Consider the following 8793-nt stretch of genomic DNA (forward strand, 5'->3'; position numbering starts at 1 on the left):
CAGCACTTTGGGAGGCTGAGGCAGGTGGATCACCTAAGGTCAAGAGATCCAGACCAGCCTGATCAACATGATGAACTCCCACCTCTACTAAAAATACAAAAATTAGCCAGACATGGTGGCGGGTGTCTGTAATCCCAGCTACTGGGGAGGTTGAGGCATGAGAATCACTAGAACTCAGGAGATCAAGGTTGCAGTGAGCCAAGATTGCGCCATTGCACTCCAGCCTGGGGCACAGAGTGAGACTCCATCTCCAAAAGAAAAGAAACAGCCAGCATTTCCCTTCAGAGCAGCAACTGTCCTATGAGTAATAACAGATCTCAAGTAGAGGATGTCTATCATGTTAGAGGGCTTGGGGCATGGGGGGGATGGAAGCTTCTTCAAGCAGCTAAGGGAGAGGGAGCCTGAGCCACCTGCTGCTCCTGCTAATTCCTTCCCAGTCCCAGTGCTTCTAGGGAGGGTTTTCTTCAAATAGGAAGCCCTTCTCCACAAGCAGCTCCTGTGATGGTACTGATGGATGCCTGGGAAACATGAACTCCACCAAAAAAGTAGAGAAAAAGAATATGGGAGGCCAGGCATGGTGACTCACTCCTGTAATTCCGGCATTTTGCAAGGCTGAGGTGGGCAGATCACCTGAGGTTAGGAGTTCAAGACCAGCCTGACCAACATGATGAAACCCCCCCCTCTACTAAAAATGCAAAAAAAATTAGCTGGGTGTGGTGGTGCATGTCTGTAGTCCCAGCTACTCAGAAGCTGAAGCAGGAGAATCGCTTGAACCTAGGAGGGAGAAGTTGCAGTGAGTCAAGATCGCTGCCCCTGCACTCCAGCCTGGGCAACAGAGTGAGACTCCATTTCAAAAAAAAAAATAAAAGGCCGGGTGTGGTGGCTCACACCTGTAATCCCAACACTTTGGGAGGCCAAGGCAGGCAGATAACCTGAGGTTAAGACCAGACTGACCAACATGGAGAAATCCCATCTCTACTACAAATACAAAATTACCTGGGCTTGGTGGCACACGCCTGTACTCCTAGCTACTCAGGAGGCTGAGGCAGAAGAATCACTTGAATCAGGGAGGCAGGGATTATAGTGAGCCGAGATTACGCCAATGCACTCCAGCCTGGGCAACAAGGGCAAAACTCTGTCTCAAAAAAAAAAAAGAATATGGGCACAGGAGTAAACTGGGTAGTGAGGACAGTGAGGTTGACTACAAGAGCTTGACCACTCAGCCTCTGACTCCCTGTAGAAGATGAGCTTCCTAGAACAGGCTAGGCTTTAGCTTTATTCCCCTGTGCCCAAGAAAAGTGGGAGAGAGAGGGCAGTGGGCTCTTCTCTGGCCCTTTGGCTCAGAGTTAGGAAGCTGCAGCAGAGCGTAGGAGGGACTGGGAGGGGCTAAAACAAAGAAAGAAAGAGGCTTTTCAGGAAAACTTGGTTTCGGCTTCCACCCCCTCTCCCTCTGCCCTCTGGGCTCCGGAGGGAAAGCTAAGAGGTGAGTTGCCATGTCCTGCTCTTGCCTGCTCTCTGTGACCTTAACTCCATCAAAGCCAGGGCCAGAGCCCAGGCATCTGTCAGGGCTGGACTCAAAATCAGGACCCCCCGCATGCATCTAGCTCCCCACAGACCAGCACCACCACTAGCACCCTCCCTTTACTTGCCCTGGGTCGTCCTCAACTCACACAGCTCTGTTTGCTGCTATGGTGGTCCTGCCTACCCCTGTGTACTTGCTGGGTGTTTGTTCCTCTAGGAGGTGGGGCCGGGTCAAAACTCCTTCCCTGCTGCAACCAGTCAGAAGGAAGAGGGAGAGGAGGTAGAGAGAGCTGAAATTCAGTCAGCCTGACCCTACTCTTGGCAAAAAGCTGTTTTTTTTCTGCAGTCTGTGTGTGGTATGAAGGCAGAGGCTGGGAGGGAGAGGGCACCTTACTCCCCCACTCCTTCCTTCCTCTGCACTTTTTTTTTTTTTTGTTTTTTGAGACAGAGTTTTGCTCTTGTTGCCCAGGCTGGAGTACCTCTACACTTTTTATAGGACCCCTCCTTTTCTCTCTGACTAAGAAGTAATTCGGGGGTCTTTCTTCTCAGCTGGTGAGAGGGGTACAGAAGGAAAAGGCAGGTTCTCCCTTGGCTCCAGAAGCTTCTAGTCAGTCTGTGTACCCTGCTCCTTTCTCTGTCAGCAGCTGCTGGGAAAAAGGCAGAAACTATCAGACCCAAAGCCACCAAGAAGAATCTTGGCTTCTCTTTGACCTCAACCTTGACCTTAAGACAACAGGTGCATCTCAACACAACCTTTCTCTCCCAAGTTGCTGGGATTACAGGCACGCACCACCGTGCCCAGCTAATCTTTTGTACTTTTAGTAGAGACGGGGTTTCACCATGTTGACCAGGATGGTCTCGATCTCTTGACCTCGTGATCCACCCTCCTCGGCCTCCCAAAGTGCTGGGATTACAGGCTTGAGCCACTGCGCCCGGCCTGAACTCTTTATAAATGGTACTCAGATTGGATCCAGGTAAAATAAATACATATTCACAGCCTGGTACAGCAAGGCACTACCCTGGTTCTGCACACACTTCCACATGGATTCCTGACTCTGGGATTCTGGGGACGAAGATTCCCATCAGGGGCAGTGTTGGATCCTGCCTGTGTGTTTCCATGTCTTTAATTTTCCTTGATTTCTTTGGGCTACAGAGGACAGCAGACACAGAGGAGAGGAAGGAAAGGTATTGAGAACATTAAGCTCTGGTCAGAGTTCTGTATGTGTGCACGTGTGTGTGTGACTGTATGACTGTGAGACTGCATGTTTGTGTGTGGGTGTGCGTGTTTGATCTGAGATCTTTTCTCTCTGCCAGTAGGTGGTTCTGGGTAACAGGGCAACACCCTGTGCAAATTCTGGGTGGCTCTATCTTGGGCAACTGTTTGACTGACTGACTGACTGACTGAGGGTGGGTCCTTGCTGGAAACAGGTCAGACTTCTGTAGGTGCCTTCCCATCCCCCTCCTTTCTCACCAAGGAACCATTGCCCAGAGTAGAAACCTGTCTGCCCAGGTGATGCAACCCTGAAACCCTGGTACAGAAATACTGGGGATGCCCCTGAGTCAGGGAACCAGCCATGTGCCCAGGAGAGACTCATGCCCTGTCCTCCTAAATCCTTTTCCTTGTCTCTAAAAGGCAGCTCTCTTTCCCTACCCCACCCAAAGCCTCAATGTGTTGGGGAGAGCTTCAAGAACATGCCACAGGAAGGACAATGTCCGAGCTAACTTGCTTTTGGGTGGGGGAGGGGAATGGAGAAAGAAAAGGCAAGGCATGAGCCAGGGCTGGGTTCCATGGATATGTTTTGCCTCAGTTTCTATCTTTGCCTCACTACGGCTTTTTCTAAGGAAAGGAAGCCATAAATATGTATTAAGTAGCAACCGTATGCCAGGCACTGTGCAAAGTGCTTTATACACATTATCTCATTTAATATTCGCAACAGCCGGGCTCGGTGGCTCACGCCTGTAATCCCAGCACTTTGGGAGGCCGAGGCGGGCAGATCACAAGGTCAAGAGATCGAGACCATCCTGGTCAAAATGGTGAAACCCCGTCTCTACTAAAGATACAAAAAATTAGCTGGGCAGGGTGGCGCGTGCCTGTAATCCCAGCTACTCAGGAGGCTGAGGCAGGAGAACTGCCTGAACCCAGGAGGCGGAGGTTGCGGTGAGCCGAGATCGTGCCATTGCACTCCTGCCTGGGTAACAAAAGCGAAACTCTGTCTCAAAAAAAAAAAAAAAAAAAATTCGCAACAACCCTATGCTGTAGGTATCATTCTTATTTTAGAGATGGGGAAACTGAGACGTAGAGAAGTTTATTAACTTGTCCAGGGTGCCAGAAAGTCTAGTGTTTAGTCTTGAAGCTGTATTTGCATAGCACTTAAGACTAAGAAGATGTCACATCAAAGAATAATGGCACTGGGCCGGGCGTGGTGGCTCAAGCCTGTAATCCCAGCACCTTGGGAGGCCGAGGCGGGCGGATCACGAGGTCAGGAGATCGAGACCATCCTGGTCAACCTGGTGAAACCTCATCTCTACTAAAAATACAAAAAATTATCTGGGCACGGTAGCGCGTGCCTGTGGTCCCGGCTACTCGGGAGGCTGAGGTAAGAGAATTGCCTTAACCCAGGAGGCGGAGGTTGTGGTGAGTCGGGATTGCGCCATTGCACTCCAGCCTGGGTAATAAGAGCGAAACTCCATCTCAAAAAAAAAAAAAAAAAAAGGATGATGGCACTGATGGAGATTACTGGAGGGGCTAAAGCCCTCCTCCGACTATCTCTTGGAACTACCACTATCAATGTCACAGTGAAAATGGCAATGCGACCTCCAAGTGGCTCACGCCTGTAATCGTGGCTTTGAAAGGCTGAGGCGGGCGGATCACAAGGTCAGGGATTCCAGACCAATCTGGTTAATATGGTGAAACCCCGTCTCTACTAAAAATACAAAAATTAGCTGGGTGTGGTGGCACGTGCCTGTACTCCCAGCTACTCGGGAAGCTGAGGCAGGAGAATCGCTTGAACCTGGGAAGCAGGGGTTGCAGTGAGCCAAGATAGCACCAGTGCACTCCAGCCTGGGTGACAGAGCAAGACTCTGTCTCAAAAAATTTTAAAAAAAGAAATGGCAATGCTGGAGAGTCAACCCCAGGCCTGAAGATGAAATTCTACTAGCAAGACTGCCCCTCCTAGAGAGTGATTACTAGTGCCCTCAGGGAATATCTGAGCAGCAAACTGATCCTGGTGTTTCCCAAGCAATGGTGATGCTTGGAAGTGGGATGTATCACCAAGAACAGAAGCCCGAAGCACCCCTTGTTCTTGTCCCGGAGAGTACCTCAGCCTTCCAGAATCTCTCTTTTAACCCCAGTCACATTTCCTCTTCCCCTAAACTCTTCCCACTTCCCATCCTACATTTCCCTCATCTGGTTCTAAAAGTAGAAGGGGCAGGAACAGGGTGCACAAACCACAGACTGCTATAGAGGTGACTAGCAGAAGCAGGCATCTGAAAACTCTTCTCTACCCAAACCCTCTGACTCTGCCGTCTGCTGCTGGTGGTGGTGAGGAGAGTGGGGCAGGTAGGTGAGGGCCCTTTGAAGTCCCATGGTGCTTCCTTCCAGGGGTTGTATTAAGAAGATTGATTGGCCAGGCTCGGTGGCTCACATCTGTAATCCCAGCACTTTGAGAGGCCGAGGCAGGTGGATCACCTGAGGTTGGGAGTTCGAGACCAACCTGACCAACATGGAGAAACCCTGTCTCTAAATACAAAATTAGCCAGGTTTGGTGGTTCATGCCCGTAATCCCAGCTACTCAGGAGGCTGAGGCGGGAGAATCACTTGAACCCGGGAAGTGGAGGTTACAGTGAGCCGAGATCGTGCCATTGCACTCAAGCCTGGATAACAAGAGCAAAACTCCGTCTCAGAAAAGAAAAAAAAAAAAAGGGATTGGTTGAGAGAGAGGGTGGAAGGCCACCAAGGACTGACAAAAGTTGTATCCAAAGCTTTAAGGAAACAGCATCCCACTTCCCCATTTACCTGCTTGAACAATATGTGCCTCTAAAACCAGCCTTTCCGAAAGCCACTGTCCTGGGCCAATGCTTCTTCGGCAGATGCTTTGGAGAACCTGAAGGAAGGTCCCCCACTCAGAGCCCAGGATCCCACCCACATCACAGGATCCTAGAGGCGGCATGGATTGTCCTTGGCAATGGAGACTAAGCCCCAGATGACCCTTTTTCTGGCATCCAGTACATGCTATGCCAAGGCCTCCTGTTCGATCTTTGCCATGCTGCTGGAGCCACAGTGGTATCATCTTCCAGGCCCCTGCACCTGCCCATTGGCTGTCCTTGAGCCTCTGTAGAACTCAGATGCAGGGAGAATGGGGGGAGGGTGGGGCAAAGGAGAGGTGGTTTTCCAGGTTTGCCTCCATCTCAAACCCTCTCCTTATCCAGTGTCTCTCCATTCTTTGGGCCTCTGCAGATCACCATGCAGCTGCCTGGGGAGGCCAGAGGCTCATGACAGTCCTCGTGAACAGGATGGACCTCGGAGGAGCTTCGGCCTGGGCAGGCATTAGGGGCCTTGTGTAGCTTCTGGGAGGCTTACATAAACACTGGCTGGGATGGGGAGAAAAGGGGGGTTGCAGTGGGCTGCCCAGGAAAAAAGCAACCCCCGCCCCGCCAGCTCAGCCTGAGTGGAAAGAAGGAACAAGGCTCACTTTCCCTCCTCCCACTCCTCTCCCCTGGTCTGCAGCTGTTAGTTGGGCTGGAAAGACTGCGGTATCTTGGGGGAGGGGGTCAGGAGAAGGAGAGAGAGAGGATGCGACTTCACAAATTTGGGATCCCTCCCCCTCTTCTAAATTGGGGGAGGGTAATCGGGGAAGAAGCAATTTGCCAAAGAGATTTTCAATGCCACAGGAAGGAGCTTTGGCTCATTAGAATGCGCAGTTTGCACCCTGGAAAAAAAAATCTGTGCTGGTTGCAAAAATGCAGACGTGTGTAGGGCCCAGTGGAGATTAAAAAAAAAAAAGCGCTAGCTCTGCAATGCAGGATCTGCGAAGTTTTGGTGCGATGAGGAAATGTGGGTCGTGCTCATTTCATTTGCTTGTTCCTGCTAACCTACTGTCCCCCTGACTCCAGCAGAGCCTCATATCCCAGCAAGAGGCACCACAGCTTAGAAATGGGGTCACGACTCGGGGCAGGAGCAGCGGGCCAGAAATGGGGGTCTGTGGTTAGAGTGCCCAGAGAAGGACCCGTGGGATTTAGAGGGTCAGGCAGATTGAATGGGGCACTTCAATGAAGGATGGAGGCCGAATATGCCTTTTGCACAGTTTGTTTGTCCTCCAGCTGCACAGGGGTTAGTGGGAAAGCCCTTATAGGTTTCCTCCAGCCCTCTGCTCTTCCCCATCCCCAAGTAGCAGAGGGACTTTCCCTTTCCTGTCCACTAACCTCAAAGACCATTGCTGCAGAACCTTTGCTTCATGTCCCCAAACACACAAATCTCTGAATTGTCCTTGTTCTAATCCTGGAGTGGGCAGTTGCTGCGTGTGTGTGTGGCATCCTCCTTCCTAGAAAGAGGGAACAGGGTAGTCTAATTGGGGGAGCCCAGGGGAAGCCAAGTCTTGACTCTGGGCTGACATCAACACATCACCATGAGGCTGAGGTGGGCCGTTCTGTGTTCTTGGATTGCGAAGGTCCTTTGTTCTTTTGAGGCTTAGGGTTCCCAGTTGTGTAAACACCAAGGGGCTGCCTGGGGAGACCATGTTTCCTTCCTGGGTGTTTGCTCCGCTGGTGGCTCAGGAGAGACAAAAGGAGACAGAAGCAGGATAAAGCGCAAGGAGACAAGAAGGGAGGCCCGAGCCCTTTCCCTCCTTCCTCATCTTGCAGCCTGTTTTTCTGGCCCATGGAGGAAGGGGCCCAGTGTATTTGTGCCGGCTCGAGGCTCACGCGGGCTGCCGGGTCACATGGCCTGAGCATGTGCAGCCTGCTCCATTTCTACCACAACAACTCGCTCATAAACAGCCCGGCTGCTGCGGCGGTGGCGGTGGAGACATGTGCGAGCGAGGGGGTGGGGCACGTGGCCCTGCCCGAGCCAAGGGAAGGCGCTCGCTCAGAGAGCCTCCACCCCTCCCGGCACTGGCGCTGCCTAGTCACAGGAAATTCCTGGTGCTCCTGTTGCTGCTGCAAAACATGTTTTGGGGAAGTGACTTTCAATAAGGATGGAATCAGTGGACTATTTAAAAAGAGACAGAATGGATAATCAGTTCGAGTCCAACTTACACTTGCCCTTGCCCTCTCTTTCTAAGATCTGTGTACCCCTTAGGGTGGAGAGCTGAGCCAGGTTCTCACAGTCCTCACCCATTCCTTCCACCTAAACTACATAAAATTGGAACCATGTCATCCCAACACTTTGGGAGGCCAAGGCGGGCAGATCATTTGAGGTCAGGCATTTGAGACTAGCCTGACCAAAATGGTGAAACGCTGTCTCTACTGAAAATACAAAAATATTAGCCAGGCATGGCAGCGGTCGTCTGTAATCCCAGCTACTTGGGAGGCTGAGGCATGAGAATCCCTTGAACCCTGGAGGCGGAGGTTGTAGTGAGCCAAGATCAGGCCACTGCACTCCAGCCTGGGCAACAGAGTGAAACAGAAAAAAAAAAAAAAAAAAAAGAACCAATCAGGTCCTCACAGTGAACTGGGGTTCTCTAAGACAGTGGTTCTCAAGAACAGCAAAGGGGTCAGGATCACCTGGGAACCTGTTAGAAATGCAAATTCCCAGGCCAATTGAATCAGAAGCTCTGGGAGCAATGCCCAGCAATCTGAGTTTTAACAAGGCCCTTGGGATTCTGGGAAGCCTGAGACCTACTGTTCTAGGTCTTTGGTACCTAGCAATCAGTCCTCTAGGAGAATCTAGCCCAAGATCTGCGGACATGTAGGCTGGGTGTGGTGGCTCATGTCTGTAATCCCAGCACTTTGGGAGGCCAAGGCAGGTGGATTACTTGAGGCCAGGAGTTTGAGACCAGCCTAGTCAACATGGTGAAACCCCGTCTCTACCAAAATATACAAAAATCAGCCAGGTGGGGTATGTGCCTGTAATCTCAGCTATTCGGGAGGCTGAGGCAGGAGAATTGCTTGAACTGGGAGGTGGAGGTTACAGTTAGCCAAGGTTGCACCACTGCACTCCAGCCTGGGTGACAGAGTAAGACCCTGTATCAAAAAAAAAAAAAAAAAAAAGGCCGGGCGCGATGGCTCAAGCCTGTAATCCCAGCACTTTGGGAGGCCGAGGCGGGTGGATCCCGA

At 51.3% G+C, this 8793-nt stretch overlaps 1 long non-coding RNA gene across 1 annotated transcript; it reads right to left on the minus strand.

Moving 5' to 3' along the window:
• Window positions 1–5490: 5490 nt before the first annotated feature.
• On the minus strand, window positions 5491–7396 carry LOC144582555 (uncharacterized). Its single transcript, XR_013535491.1, has 2 exons — window positions 6943–7396; window positions 5491–6111 (listed from the first exon to the last, which is right to left on the minus strand). It is a non-coding gene; the product is annotated as an uncharacterized LOC144582555 (long non-coding RNA).
• Window positions 7397–8793: the final 1397 nt, after the last annotated feature.

The sequence above is a fragment of the Callithrix jacchus genome, chromosome 5 (genome assembly GCF_049354715.1).
Source record: "Callithrix jacchus isolate 240 chromosome 5, calJac240_pri, whole genome shotgun sequence".
In the NCBI taxonomy this organism is placed as follows: domain Eukaryota; kingdom Metazoa; phylum Chordata; class Mammalia; order Primates; family Cebidae; genus Callithrix; species Callithrix jacchus.